Source organism: Giraffa tippelskirchi, chromosome 11 (assembly GCF_054371585.1).
Source record: "Giraffa tippelskirchi isolate mGirTip1 chromosome 11, T2T-mGirTip1v1.2.pri, whole genome shotgun sequence".
Classification (NCBI taxonomy): Eukaryota; Metazoa; Chordata; class Mammalia; order Artiodactyla; family Giraffidae; genus Giraffa; species Giraffa tippelskirchi.
Genome location: NC_137285.1, coordinates 142278140 through 142294412, shown reverse-complemented (window position 1 = coordinate 142294412; position 16273 = coordinate 142278140). Strand labels below are relative to the sequence as shown.

Genomic DNA, 16273 nt, shown 5'->3' with positions numbered 1-16273 from the left:
TAAATAAGCAGTGTGACAACATACAGGCTTGACGTACTCCTTTTCCTATTTGGAACCAGTCTGTTGTTCCATGTCCAGTTCTAACTGTTGCTTCCTGATCTGCATACAAATTTATCAAGAGACAGGTCAGATAGTTTGGTATTCCCAGCTCTTTCAGAATTCTCCACAGTTTATTATGATCCACACAGTCAAAGGCTTTGGCATAGTCAATAAAGCAGAAATAGATGTTTTTCTGGAACTCTCTTGCTTTTTCGATGATCCAGCGATTAGGCTGATTTTTACCTTCTATAACGCAGTTTCTTCTTCTACAGATGTATTTGGAGATGAATCTTCTGGCTCATATACCTCTCAGAGTCTATGAAATTGATGCTTAATTCAAGAGTCAGTAAACTATGGCTGAGGGCCAAATTTGCCCCCTTGTCCACTGTTATAAATAAAATTTTATTAAAACACAGCCATGCTCACTTATTAACATATTGTCTATGGCTTCTTGCAAGCTGAAATGGCAGAGTCAAATTGTGACAACAAAGGTCATATGACCTTCAAAGCCAAAATGTTTGCTATCTGTGTTTATAGGAAAAGTCCATCAACTCTTTGGCTTATCCGAATGGAAAGTGAACCTCTGTAAACTATCCCCTGCGTCCTAGATCTGGCCCCGGGGAGTCTCAGCTCTGCTTCATTAATCTGGTTGCTGCTGGGAAGCACTGACTGCCCTTTCCAAGCCCTTGAACACCAAATTCCCTCAAGAGAGGGTAGTGACACTAAATTGCAGTTAGGAACCATAAAAGGAATTTTCAAGGAGAAAGTAATGCTTAACCCAGAAAAATAAAGTATGAGGATGTTGCTATCCGGAGAATATATTTTATATAAAGGGATTTAATTATCACAAGGATGCTTGAAAAGTATTCTGGTTCTCCTATTTCTGAGCATATAGTAGGATTGCATATTCTATGGAAAATCTCTTTTTTCCATGTAATTTAATACAATTGTTGGTGTTATATATGATTATATTTATAGTCCCAGAGATTCACGTGGGGTATCTTGGTGGAGGATGGTTAAAATTCTAAATAACCCACTTCTGCCTAACATGCTTTATAACATATGAACTGAGATGATATGTTTTGTTTCATGGAGATAACTTTAAGAGTTATGAAAGATTTTCCTTGAATCTTTTCACAGAAAAGATAAACTAGCCATATTCTAACAATATTGCACATAGTGTCTCTTCTGTCAGTTTGAATTCCAAAGTGAAACGACATAGAATAGAGATTCCAGTCAATCTGTGTTGGACAAGACTAAGAAATGGATTTTTCATTTTCTTATTTGAAGTAAAATGTACATGCAATAAAATTCATTGACATTGAGAGTGAAATGAAATGTATTGGTAAAAGGATATACATATATATCTGTATAATAAGATATACCAATCGAGATACAGAGAATTTCCATAATTCCAGGATGTTTTCTTCTCATTCCCTTGCAGTTAGTACTCACTCCCGGAGGCACCCACAATATCACTATTGTGGGTTTTTTCCATGTCTTTGGCTATTATAACTAAAACTTCATGCACAATTTCTTATTTCCTTCTAGTAAATAAGAGTAGAAGTGTTGCATATAATAGGGTGCATGTACATTAAATTTTTAAGTAAATGTTAGTTTTTTGAAATGCTTGCGTTATTTATACTCCCACCAAGAATGTTGGAGAATTCTAGTTACTCTACATAGTCCAATTTTGCTTTTATCCGTTTATAAGAATACAACTTTTTTTTTTTTTTGTATCTTGTATTCTGTTCCATGGCTAAATTCACTTACTAATTCTGGAAGAATTTCACAGGTCCTTTTCCAGATTTTTCTGGATCCCTTAAAATCTGGAAATTAGAGAATTAATTTTGAGCCTTTCTTCTTTACTAATATCAAGATATAAAGCTACACACCAGTCTGTAGTCACTGTTTCTATTTCATCCCTTAAATTTTGATATGTTGTACTTTTTTTGTCTTCTAGTTGAGATTTTGGTTTCTGATTCCCTTTAGATTTTTTTCCTTGACATGAAAATTATGTGCAACTGTGTTGTTTATTTTTCAAACATTTGTGGGCTTTCTGAGTATTGATCTTAATTTCTAATATAATTCTATTGCTTTCAGAAATACTCTACAATTTTACTTATATGAAATTTATTGGAACATTTTATCAGCAATCATGTGATGTACCTTTGTTACCATCTGTGTACTTTAAAAATATATACTCCAGCTTTTGGTTACAATGCTTTATAGATCAACTTGATTGATAGTATTTTTTGAAATACTTCATAACTTTGAATTTTTCTGTAGTTCTGCTACTAATGCTTACAAAGAAATGTTAAAATCCTCAATTAAACTGCAGATTTGTCAATGTTTGCCTTTAATTTTCTGTCAATTTTTCTTTACATATTTTCAAGTAGTATTATCAGTTGCTTATAACTTTTTCATGATCTTTCTAATGGGCTTTCATCATTATGAAATATATTTATTCTGTCTGGTGATGTTTCTCATCTAACACATCTGTTTCCTCTTTTCTTGTGCTTACTATAAGTATTGTGTGTGTGTGTGTGTGTATTTACCATATTCTAACTGATCTTTCATTTTTATTTATAATATCTCTATTTAAAAACATAGAGTTGTCTTTTATTAAAATCCAACTTGACAATCTTTGCCTTTTATTCATTTTAAAAAATTCATTTATATTCAATGTAATTTGCAGCAGACTAGTTTTGAGTATAAAACCTTGCTATGTATTTTCTAACTGTATCATTTCCCCTACTCTGTTCCTCTTTCCTTGAATTCTTTTGGATTAATCCAGCACTTTTTTAAGAACCCATTTTATTTCATCGATGGGCTTTTTAGCTATGACTCTTGTCATTATTTTTTAAATGGTTGTTTTAAAAATTAAAATACTCATCTTTATATTATCAGCCATTTATTCTTACTATCATTTTTTGTTTGTTTTCTTACTCTTCGTTTGTTTTCTTACTCCTCGTTAGGCTTCTCAGAATTTTCTCTGGTAGACGTGCCCTACCTTCCTCTCACCGTAAAAGTGTAGACTTCTCAGGTGGAAGCAATCGTCAAGACCAGGTGATCTGAGACGCCCTCCTTGTCCTGCCGCTTATTCCCTTTCAAAGCCCTGTGATACTTCTAGGGGCGTCCTGAGGCTACACGGGGTCTTGTTCAAAAACCACGGCTTTAGACAACACGTAAATATTGGAGTATGCCTGTTTCAGCAAAGAGAAAGTAGTTTATGGGCAATTACAAGAAAACTTTTTCTTCATAACGAGTAGGTATCTGTAACTTTCCTGTTTCTAAAGAGCTCTGACCTTGTAATTGTGAAATTATGAAAGCAACCTGTGTTTATTGCTATTACTAGTTAAAACAACGTGCTAACCACACACAAAGCAGAATAAAGCAGAGGTTATAGGGATGAATTCCCCTAGAAGTTTAAATTGGCATGGCATAAGAGAGGTTCAAAATGTTCTAAGTATTATATGATATTTAACCGTAGGGATTGTTAAAGAAAAATGATGAATTGGACTTTAGGGAGGTGACATCTTTGTAGAAATTAGAATAAATTGCTTAAGAGGTAGGCACTAGCTGAGGGTGATACATTTAATATATTATAATAAAAGTACATTTTAATGAAGACCTGGTCTGAAATTCTATACAGTTTTGTCACTTACTTATTATGTAATACATCTCAAAATCAGTTTCACATAAAAACACTTGGAAAAATATCTATCTTCCAAGATTTTCTTTATGATTCAATGAGGCTCTCTAAGACCACATCAATTGATAAGGCACATCCTCTGAGTTATTTTCAAACTCTTGATCAACAAAATTTAAAAGTATAATACAGTTATTGTTTTATGCCCCTAACTTTATCTGTTGCATTCATACATAGTAAAAGTAATTAAAATGGACTTCCTATTAATACATACATTTAACCAAGTTAGAATAATTTTCTCCTCTTACCCTACCATTTGTCTCTTTCATTCTTAAGTTTTCTCCTCTCTCTCTTCTCTCTTATCCATGTACCAATTATGGTAGACATGTCTCTGTGCTAAGTCACTTTAGTTGTGTCCAACTCTTTGTGATCCTATGAACCATAGCCTGCCTGGCTCCTCTGTTTGTGGGATTCTCCAAGCAAGAACACAGGAGTGGGTTGCCATGCCCTCCTCCAGGGTGTCTTACTGATCCAAGGATTGAACCCACATCTCATAAGTCTCCTGCATTGGCAGAAGTGTTCTCTACCACCAGTGCCACCTGGGAAGCACTAATCTGGTGGAAAAAAAGTCTGAAGATCTCAGCGGTTTACACAATAGCAGCTGTGGTAACACAATAACAGCTTATTTGTCCTTTATTCAAAGTCTACAGTAGCTCTGAGAAGCTCTCAGCAGAATTCCAGGCTGTTTTCATCTTATAACCTCTATAAGCACAATGACAATGGCTGTAGAAGAAATTAGGAACAACTGAGCGATGGCTTTATAGTGTCGAGCTTTAACTTGGTTCACGTTTCATTGGTCACGTTAAGTCACAGAGCACACTGATTTTGAGAATGGGTAAGTCAAGTCCTTCTGTGTACCCTGAGGAAGAGGAGAATACGAGATCACTGTGACCACCAGCAATGTCTGCCCCATCCAACTTCACTTTCCCTCTTATCCTTTCTCCTTCCCTGCCTCCCTCTTCTCTCCTCAGTACGCCTTCCTATTTTCCCATCCTTCCCTCCTCCCTTCCCCTTCCCCTTGCCCTTCTTCCTTCCTCTATGTCTCCCTGTATTTCTTCGTACACATGATATAGATATGCATGCTGCCTATGTAGGCATGTGTATGTGTGAAAGCGTGGGTGTCCCTAACGTACCAGGACGTGGATGATGGGTCAAATCATTTAGCATGTTTACAATTTATAGAAAATGGAAAAATGCAACTAAAGAAAACTAATGCATAGCCAAAGGGATCATTTGAATCATAAACCTAGAAATAAGCAAAGAATTTTAGCTAGAAAAGTGATATGAAGTGCTAAACCACAAAACTCTAAACAGAAAGAAAAATCATGCCATAAGAACTCGTGACTATCAGAATCTTCTCAGGTAGAGTCTAAAATATCAGTACTTCAGGGATGTGGTCTAAACTTAAAGTCTTGCATAATATGTAAATTTTGGAAATCAGCCTTTAGGTGGTGTCAACAAAAAGAAAGGATCAAGCATTCTGATCAAAAAAAAATATTTTGGACCAGACACAAGGTACCTTGAAGACTAATCTCAGCTTATTGCCAGCAACGTGACTTATTCTTTACCCAATCACCAAAGACTTCTAGATGCTCCCTTTAAATGAAAGAAAAATCTCAATGTCACCATGATTCATTCAGGGCTGGTGTGGTTATTGCAATGTGTTGATAGATTGTAGGTCTTAAGGCCGCTCCTTTGTGCATCTGGTGCTGTTTCAATAATTTAGGGTTCAAAACTAAGAGAGAAAAAAATATTCCCCTGTATATCTTCCTGAAAGATAAAGGTTCTAAGGCTGGAAGGAGGGATGGAAGCTTCCTAGTTCTCATTCCTCTTCCCTTTCTAATTTAAGAGTAAATGAAATTGAGATTCTGAGTAAATTTGTCCAGCTCATTAGAATCAGTTTTACGTCAAATATAATTGACTTTTATTCCTTTTGTTTTCACCCCAGCTCTGTCGCCTTCCATCACTCCTACCTTCATTGTATTTATTCTAGGCCTAGGAAAAATGTAAAGATACACATAGAGCTATGCCCCAAGTGAAGTTCCAGTTATGGTCTTCCTAGAACTGTTTTTCTTTCTGCCTCTAACTAGAAATAAAGGAAGCAATGAACACTGTTCTTGCCTTCTTCCAGTCCCAATCCTAAAGTCTGAAATATATTAACTATTTATTGCCTCATGTATTCCTTGAATAATCTAAACTTCAAGTATGGGATGTACAGTTGTTGACTGAAAAAATAAAACCCAATAAATGCTGATTGTAAGTGTAGTGCTTTTGGGCCCTATAAAAGATAGTTAATAGTCCTCCCCACAGAAAGCTGATAGTCAAAGATGATACACTTCTGGTTTCATTTCTAACTCTGCTGCAAGCTATTCATATATCATGGCAGAGAACAACTTTCATAGGCATCAGATATTTTATGACTATATAAAATTGTGTGTGTGTGTGTGTGTGTGTGTGTGTGTGTGTGTGTGTGTGTGTGTGTGTGTGTGTGTGTGTGTGTGTGTGTTAGTCACTCAGTCATGTCCAACTCTTTGCGACTGCCATGGACCTGTTAGACTCCTCTGTCCGTGGAATTCTCCAGGCAAGAATACTGGAATGGATAGCCAGTTCTATCTCCAGGGGATCTTCCCTGATCCAGGGTTTGAACCCAGGTCTCCTGCATTGCAGGCAGATTCTTTACTATCTGAGTCATCAGGGAACCCCTATGTAAAATTAAGGGTTGCTTTAAATCAGTGTTTCTCAAACTTAAGTGTCCCTTTTTCTTAATTTTTGCCATAATTCCACCTGCAATTCATGTGTCTCCTACACTGGGAAGTGGATTCTTTACCACTGAGCCACCTGGGAAACCCTATAATTCCATGACCTAGATTATTTTCCCATAATATTTTTTCTTTAAGTAAACTTAGCAGTGTTCTATGGCTCTATCATCAGTTAATGTAAATGCACAGCTTAGAGCACACGTTTCTTATCTCACAGTTTCTGTGGGTCAGGTGTCTGGGTCTGGCACCAGGTCCTTTGTTGTTGTTTAGTTGCTAAGTTGTGTCCAGCTCTATTGTGACTCCGTGGACTGTAGCCCTTCAGACTCCTCAGTCCATGAAATTGACCAGGCAAGAATACTGGAGTGGGTAGCTGTTTCCTTCTTCAGTGGATCTTACCCACCCAGGGATCGAACCTGTGTCTCCTGCATCGGCAGGCGGGTTCTTTACCCACTGAGCCACCAGGGAAGTCCAGCCCAAGGCAGTCATTAAGGTTGTGTTCAGGAATTGGTTCTAACCTAGAGGTTCATCTGGCAATGGATCCACTTCTAAACCCACTCAGATTTTTGGCAGAATTCACTTCGTTAGGACTGTAAGACTGAGGGCCCTGGCTTCCTTCTGGGTAATGGCCAGAGGTTGCTCACAGCTTTTAGAAGCCATCTTCAGCCTCTAGAAGAGAAGCGAAAGGAAAAGGAGAAAAGGAAAGACATACCCACCTGAATGCAGAGTTCCAAAGAATAGCAAGGAGAGATAAGAAAGCCTTCCTCAGTGACCAGTGCAAAGAAATAGAGGAAAACAACAGAATGGGAAAGACTAGAGATCTTTTCAAGAAAATTAGAGATACCAAGGGAACATTTCATGCAAAGATGGGCATAATAAGGGAAAGAAATGCTATGGACCTAAGAGAAGCAGAAGATATTAAGAAGAGGTGGCAAGAATACACAGAAGAACTATACAAAAAATATCTTCATGACCCAGATAATCACAATGGTGTGATCACTCACCTAGAGCCAGACACCCTGGAATGGGAAGTCACGTGGGCCTTAGAAAGGATCACTATGAACAAAGCCAGTGGAGATGATGGAATTCCAGTTGAGCTCTTTCAAATCCTAAAAGATGATGCTCTGGAAGTGCTGCACTCAATATGCCAGCAAATCTGGAAAACTCAGCAGTGGCCATAGGACTGGAAAAGGTCAGTTTTCATTCCAATCCCAAAGAAAGGAAATGCCAAAGAATGCTCAAATGACCGCACAATTGCACGCATCTCACAGGCTAGAAAATTAATGCTCAGAATTCTCCAAGCCAGGCTACAACAGTATGTGAACCATCAACTTCCAGATATTCAAGCTGGATCTAGAAAAGGCAGAGGAACCAGAAATCAAATTGCCAACATTGATTGGATCATCAAAAAAACCAAGAGAGTTCCAGAAAAACATCTACTTCTGCTTTATTGACTATGCCAAAGCCTTTGACTATGTGGATCACAATAAACTGTGGAAAATTCTTCAAGAGATGAGAATACCAGACCACAGGACCTGCCTCTTGAGAAATCTGAATGCAGGTCAGGAAGCAACAGTTAGAACTGGACATGGAACAACAGACTGGTTCCAAATAGGAAAAGCAGTATGTCAAGGCTGTATATTGTCACCCTGCTTATTTAACTTATATGCAGAGCACATCATGAGAAATGCTGGGCTGGAAGAAACACAAGCTGGAATCAAGATTGCTGGGAGAAATATCAATAACTTCAGATATGCAGATGACACCACCCTTACAGCAGAAAGTGAAGAAGAACTAAAGAGCCTCTTGATGAAAGTGAGAGAGGAGAGTGAAAAGTTGGCTTAAAACTCAACATTCTGAGGGAGAAGGTGAGGGTGGGACGTTCTGGGAGAATAGCATTGAAACATGTATATTATCATATGTGAAACAGAACACCATTCCATGTTCGATGCATGTGACAAGGGCTCAGGGCCGGGGCAATGGGATGATCCAGAAGGATGGGATGGGGAGGGAGGTGGGTGGGGGGTCCAGGAAGGGGAACACATGTAAACCCATGGCTGATTCATGTCAATGTATGGCAAAAACTATTACAATATTGTAAAGTAATTAGCCCCCAACTAAAATAAATAAATTTATAAAAAAAATAAATAAATAAAATGTGAGATTAAAGTGAAAAAAAAAACAAAAAACTCAACATTCAGAAAACTAAGATCATGGCATCTGGTCCCATCACTTCATGGGAAATAGATGGGGAAACAGTGGAAACAGTGACAGACTTTGTTTTCGGGGGCTCCAAGATCACTGCAGATGGTGACTGCAGCCATGAAAGTGAAAGACGCTTACTCCTTGAAAGGAAAGTTATGACCAACCTAGACAGCATATTAAAAGCAGAGAAATTACTTTGTCAATAAAAGTCTGTCTATTCAAGGCTATGATTTTTCCAGTGGTCATGTATTAATGTGAGAGTTGGACTATAAAGAAAGCTGAGCGCCAAAGAATTGATGCTTTTGAACTGTGGTGTTGGAGAAGACTCTTGAGAGTCCCTTGTACTGCAAGGAGATCCAACCAGTCCATCCTAAAGGAGATCAGTCCTGAATATTTATTGGAAGGACTGATGCTGAAGCTGAAACTCCAATAGTTTTGCCACCTGATGGGAAGAACTGACTCATTTGAAAAGATTCTGATTCTGGGAATGATTGAAGGCGGGAGGAGAAAAGGATGACAGAGGATGAGATGGTTGGGTGGCATCACTGACTCAATGGACATGAGTTTGAGTAAGCTCTGGGAGTTGGTGATGGACAGGAAGCCTGGCGTGCTGCAGTCCATGGGGTCGCAAAGAGTCTGACACAACTGAGCAACTGAAATGAACTGAGCTCAGCCTCTAGAGGACACTGTAGTTCCTTGCAGCATGGCATGGCATGGCACTCCCTGAGAGTCCCCTCCCAGTATTGAAGGTTGTTTCTTCCCAGCCAGTGAGGGCGAAAGGGAGAGTTTCTGCCCCAGCATTTACAGTTTAATCTAGGCAAGAGACCCACTCACTCAGGCCATGACTATCACTATCCCCTCCAGTCCTCATATATGATTAAGCAATAATATCCTAAATGCAGAACAATTTCGTAAACTCCTTTATTTGCCTGAATCAATTGATTTTCTTGTACTTAAATAATTTTGACCTCTCTGGATAACAATGTAGTTACCAAGTGTCTTTACTTAACCAAGCTGTCATTCATAAACCAACTGTCTTCTGATCATTAGAAATATGAGTAAGAAAGTTAGCCATAATGTTAAAAAAAAATCAGCCTTAAATGTCTTAAATAGCTTGACTGATGACAAGCTATTGAAGGCATCTTCTCTACCCCTGAGGTTCACACCTGACTGGGCTCAGATTGTAAACAATAAGGACCGAAGCCTTTCAGCACACGCTTAACAATTTCAAGATGGACTCTCTTTATTACTTATCTATAGCATAAATGGGAAAAACTGAGGTTTCTTTAAATGTCTCTCAGTTTGACTTAAAATTCACCTACCAGTAGAGTTCCTGAGGGGAACTTATCCACTCAGGTTCCAAATGGATTCAACAATGCTTTCCTCTTAAGACTCTCACATTCCATGACTTATTCAGTTTCAAAAAAGTAGAAAAGAAAACAAGCTGAAACAATCATGAAGTTTGCTTAGCTTTCAGTTACTTTCACTAAAAGTTCACATTTTTGCCTTGCTCTATGGAGAAGAAAATAGAATATATTACTATGAAGTGAAAGAAGAAGTTATACCAGTAACAACTAAGTTCTGATTAGCCATGTGTTTCTAAAGTGCCTGAGATCTAGGCTTTATAATCAGGAAGACATAGACTTTATCAATTTCTTCTATTCCATTTTGTTAATGTAATAAACATATTCTTCTTGCTGCTGTTTTTAAATGGGAAATATCAGATTTTGATGTTATTTCAGGTATTTCCTTTAAAGTATTTCATTGGTGGAAAATGAATATTAAAGCTTTTACTATAGATAATGTTTATTGCTGGTTAAGCTAAGCTGTCGCTTCAGTCGTGTCTGACTCTGCGTGACCCCATAGACGGCAGCCCAACAGGCTCCCCCGTCCCTGGGATTCTCCAGGCAAGAACACTGGAATGGGTTGCCATTTCCTTCTCCAATGCATGAAAGTGAAAAGTGAAAGTGAAGTCGCTCAGTCGTCTCCGACTCCTAGCGACCCCATGGACTGCAGCCTACCAGACTCCTCCGTCCATGGGATTTTCCAGGCAAGAGTACTGGAGTGGGGTGCCATTGCCTTCTCCGTTATTGCTGGTTATTTACCAGTTATTTTCCTGCCTGCAAAGATATTTTTAGTATTTCCTCTATATGAGCTGACAGTGACAAATTTTATAAATACTTTCCCCTGCAATTTGAAGCCATTTGCATTTATACATATATAATTATTAGTTTGTTATAAAAATGTGCTTTAGAATTCCAAGTTATTGATGCTATCTTTTCGATAGTAATAAGATCCAGATTCCTTACAGCTAATAATCAACCTAGGCATGACCCACCTTTTTTAAAAAAATCCATTCTATTAATGTTTCTAGTTTCCAAAAGATGTAAACTTTTAGGAGAAATAATATTTCCTTGGTCACTCCCATTAAAGTTTGTAAAGATGTTACACATAAAACAGTGGGATCAACCTCAATGTCCATCAATGGAGGATTGTTCAAGTCAATTATGGCGTGGCCATACAATAAAACATGACCCTGAAACATTTAAATGTGGCATTTTGAAAATCAAAAACAATTGAATATCAGCAATTTCATATGCTGCTGCTAAGTCGCTTCAGTCGTGTCCGACTCTGTGCGATCCCATAGACGGCAGCCTGCCAGGCTCCGCTGTCCCTGGAATTCTCCAGGCAAGAACACTGGAGTGGGTTGCCATTTGCAATTTCATATAATCCACTTATTATTTAGCAGTTTAAAAGAAAGAAGTCCATGTATTTGTAAAGAAAGACATCCTCAAACTATGTTTAATTTAATAGAAAAGCAAATTACAAAAGAATACACCCTATTTGATTTCATTCATTTTATTTCCTATAGAAATAAATATGCTAAAAAATATATGGGAAATTTCAGGATGAGATGAGGGAATAGGGGAAACTCAGGCTAGGGAATAGGGAAAACAGGGATCCTATTTTTTCTATTTACATATTCACATGTTCTTATACTGTTTGATTCCTCAGTATAAGCACAAATTAATGGTATAACTTTTTTTTTTTGGTTAAAAAACAATCAGGCTCTCTTTCTTCAATGTTACTCCAAGTGTGGTCTATGGGTGATATACCAATTTGTAAAATTTACCAGTCTGTAAAATGACAGGTACAGAAATTGAGAGAAGCATTTAGTAATTTTACAGCAATTTAGTGAGTAATTTTATGTTTATTCAATCTAATAATGAAAAACTGGGGCTTGAATTTTATATGTCCTTTTTCATTTTATTTTTCTACGGATTGATTTTCATTGTATTTTACAAAAGAATACCCATGACCAACTGGAAATAAAATAGAAAAGAGAAGAAAAAAAAATGGCCCTGACAGTTTGAGAAACGCACGTTTATCTTTATTTTTTCAGAATCCAGGACAGGTTCTGGCAGAAAAAAATTACAGAATAAATGCATGGTGAATCAATACATGAATGCAGCTGGCAAATTTGAAAGGCTCTAAGATAATAGAAAAGATAGAATTTGGTGCTGCATTGGATTGATGTTGGGGAAGAGAAGAAGGTGGAGACAGGGAAAACTCTCAGGTGTTTATATTCAGCTCCTGGGAGATTGCTGATGCCATTCCCTAAAACTGGAAACACCAGAAGAGGGGCAGATTCACAGTATGTTTACAGATGATTAATTTATTTTTCAACAGTTTGATGTTGAGGTTATCAATAACATATCCAAACGGGGATGTCCCTGAAGCAGTTAGATATAGGGGTTAGAAACTCAGGAAGTGGTCTGGGCTGGAGGTCTAGCTTTCAGAGTTGTGGCCATTAGAACAGTGATTCCCAACCTTTTTGGGCTCAGCTGGTAAAGAATCCACCTGCAATGCAGGAGACCTGGATTTGATCCCTGGGTTGGAAAGAGCCCCTGGAGAAAGGGAAAGACTACCCACTCCAGTATTCTGGCTTGGAGAAGTCCATGGAGCGTATAGTCCATGGGGTCGCAAGGAGTCGGACACTACTGAGCAACTTTCACTTTCACCAATTTCGTGGAAGACAATTTTTCCAGGGACCAGGGGTGGGTAGGTGGTTTCAGAATGATTCAAGCCTGTTGCATTCATTGTGCACTTTATGTCTAATCTAATGCTGCCATTGATCTGACAGGTGGTACCAATTTGGACCTGGAGGTTGGAGACCCTTGTGTTAGAATGAATAAGGTCACCTGGACTGTAAAATGAGAAAGAGGCTGAGGGCAAACCTCTGGGTGTTTACCACAGTCTCTGGCACTAGGTAGATGGGTAGTAACTGTTTGTCAAATGAAGAAGTAGGTAGATATGAACCTAAGTCTGTTTTATTCCAAGTCCAATTTCTCCTGCTGCTGCTGCTGCTAAGTCGCTTCAGTCGTGTCTGACTCTGTGCGACCCCATAGATGGCAGCTCACCAGGCTCCGCCGTCCCTAGGATTCTCCAGGCAAGAATACTGGAGTGGGTTGCCATTTCCTTCTCCAGTGCAGGAGAGGGAAAAGTGAAAGTGAAGTTGCTCAGTCGTGTCTGACTCTTAGTGACCCCGTGGACTGTAGCCTACCAGGCTCCTCCGTCCATGGGATTTTCCAGGCAAGAGTACTGGAGTAGGGTGCCATTGCCTTCTCCGCCAATCTCCCCTAACTAACCCCATTTGGCTCCTAAACACCACAGCATTCTAACAGACACTGCTTAGGCTGGGAATGAGGTGAGGGAAAAAGAATCAAAAACATGACACAAAGAATGGGTTTAGCTGTGTTGCATTCTGCTAAAAAATCAAGGGAGGTGGCCAGAGAAAAAAAAAGTGTCTACCTGATTTGCCAACATGAAGGTCATGATTTGACAGCAAAATACAGTTAAGAGCTGTTTGAGGCTTGTTGAAAAGCAAATAAGAGTGTATAAATGTATTCCATATGTCCATCCCTTATCAAGAAGCTTATCTATAAAGATAAATTGATATCTTAGACATTGATAAGTTATTTAAGTGTGGGCATAGAGCCTGATTAATCCACTGGACCTCCAAATAAAATGCTTTATTATATAATCTGGCTCAAACTATTTATCATTGTTTCATGAATACTAGTAACCAAAATAATGCTAGTGAGAAATATATATTTATTAAATGATCATCATGTCCTAGGCATTATATCTAAGTAAGTTTATTTCATGTCAACTCAAACTTATGAAATAGGTTTTATTTTACAGAGGAGGAAATTTGCATTTAAGAGGAAAAATGACTTGTCCATGTCTTAATTGATCATCTACCTTAATTTCCAAAATGTTAGGAAAAATGCCCACATTATTATAAAAATAAATCCACCTTCAGCCATTCACATATATTCCCTTTATTAGCTCCTGGAAGGCAAGAAGGAATACGAGTTTGTGCTTGCTCAATCATGTCCTCTGAGTCTTTATGACCCGATGGACTATAACCCTCCAGGCTCCTCTGCCCATGGAATTTTCCAGGCAAGAATACTGGAATGGGTAACCATTTCCTACTCTAAAGGATCTTCCTAACCCAGGGATCAAACTCAGTCTCTTGCATCTCCTGCATTGGCAGGCAGATTCTTTACTACGGTGTCCTCTGGTAAGCCAAGCAGGAAACATAAATTTAAAAGAGCCTGAATACCTGGTCTAACATTTTCAAAAATCTGCCAAGTTTGCTACGGTAACTCAATTTTTTATGGTAGACCTGAATTATATCATTGGAAATTTTGTGTTTTAGGCTCAATAGCTCTTGATATAATTTTCAGCAGTGGTATTCTGTCATTTGTTGTTCCTTTCCCTGTTAATACACTCATGTATTAATAACACTTAAGGAGTCCTACCAGAAACAAGCCTGTTTACATTTATTTCCTGAGAGTTTATCAAATTACTTAGAGAATGAGACTCTTTTCTAGTGTTGTTTATTAGCAAGACCAAAAGGAATCATTCGAGGTTGGATGATAAAAATGCACTTCTTGTTGCCATTGTCATATTTTCATTATGCCATTGCCATAATTTTCATTATCATCATCATTATTAATTAATTATACTTTTTAAGGTCAGCTTCCTGAGGACTGAAATATTGAGCAGGTATGGTTTAATGGCGAGAAAGCTCAGGAAGAAACTTCTAATGACAAGCTTACATGGAATGGAGTAGGTTAAGAGTATTGGAGCACTGACTGTTTAATAGATACAACCCTCTCCCCACCCAACACTCTTTGCCGACTTGGCATTTGAAATCTTAGATGTTTAAAGCTTCTGTTGCATCAATCTTGGTGAGAGATGCCTGTTTCATGTCCGCCCTAATTTGTTTTCTGGGAATTCCAACAGCTAGGGCTCAAGAATACACTTAGGGTTGGCCAGTTTGATGCTTGGGAAGGGAACTTTATGTCTGGACTGAGGATAGATATAAAGAGGGGACATTTCTACTTTACATGGCACATTGGATACTGTACTGTTGGACATTTATTCATCATGAACTTATTTTACACTTTGAAACCTGACGGAAAGCAGAAAGCTCTAACCCACAAGGACAAACATTTTTAAAAGGAGAGGCGATGACAGGAATAATGTCTGGTGATTAGTAAATGACTTAGCATACCAGATAACAAGGAACCTTAACCCAATGTGAGAGAAGTCCCACAGCCAGGGGATTACAGGTGTGGAACCACAAAAAAAATGCATCAAGAATTTAAGGTAGGAAATACCTCTGAAAATAGGCTGGATGTCTGGTAGAAAGCCATAAGATTGCTTGGAGGCCTATGGAAAAATCGTTTAGACACTCATATCTTCTTCCCCACCCAAGAAGGAAACTGGAAAATGATGAGCCAGAGAAACTCTGATCTTAGTGGCACTGGGCACAGCTGAGAGCTGTCATAATTAACTTAAGAAAGTTAAGTGAAAAATGAGATTACTAGTCCCCCTCCCCCCTCAGCTCCCCGAATACTGGCAGCCAGGCTTAAAATTTTCAGGCGGAAAAACAGATATTTCTTCTCTAGTAAAGTAACTAGTTCAAAAGCAAATACCTAGAGAAACAGATAACTAGATATCTTTCCTGTGAAACAACTCAATAAGATCACCCTGAAGCCCAGGATGCATGGAAAACATGACTAATCCAGCATCTCTGTTTCAGTCTTAAATAGGAGCCGAGTGCTGAAGGTCACCAAACATTTGAGAGAATCCTATAACATTAAAGACAAAAACCAAACAAAAACATAAAGAAAAAAAATAAAGGAAATAGCCAGTGCAGAAATCAGGGTAGGGGGATACTTAAAACTGAACCATTGTAACCCTGTTGTCTCTTTCCAAGTTCCTGGATACAGGAACAGGATCTACTAACTGGTACAGGCTCAGAATCTATCAGCATCTGGGAGAGGTACCATAATCTATGGAGTGACAATTATTATCTCAGAAATGTCAAGGAAGGAGCACTAGTGCTAAACTCTCCTAACAAAATAGTACATTTGAACCAGTATCTCACCTCTGAAAATCCTGACAGTTTGTGCCACTACCAAAATGAAAAAAAAAAAAAAAGTAAAGATGAGGAAATGATGATTTCTATTTAAAAAAAAAAAAA

General features: G+C 38.2%; 1 long non-coding RNA gene across 1 annotated transcript; it reads right to left on the bottom strand.

Moving 5' to 3' along the window:
- Positions 1-11970: 11970 nt before the first annotated feature.
- Positions 11971-16273, bottom strand: LOC145527282 (uncharacterized). Its single transcript, XR_014069632.1, has 2 exons — positions 15612-16273; positions 11971-15488 (listed from the first exon to the last, which is right to left on the bottom strand). It is a non-coding gene; the product is annotated as an uncharacterized LOC145527282 (long non-coding RNA).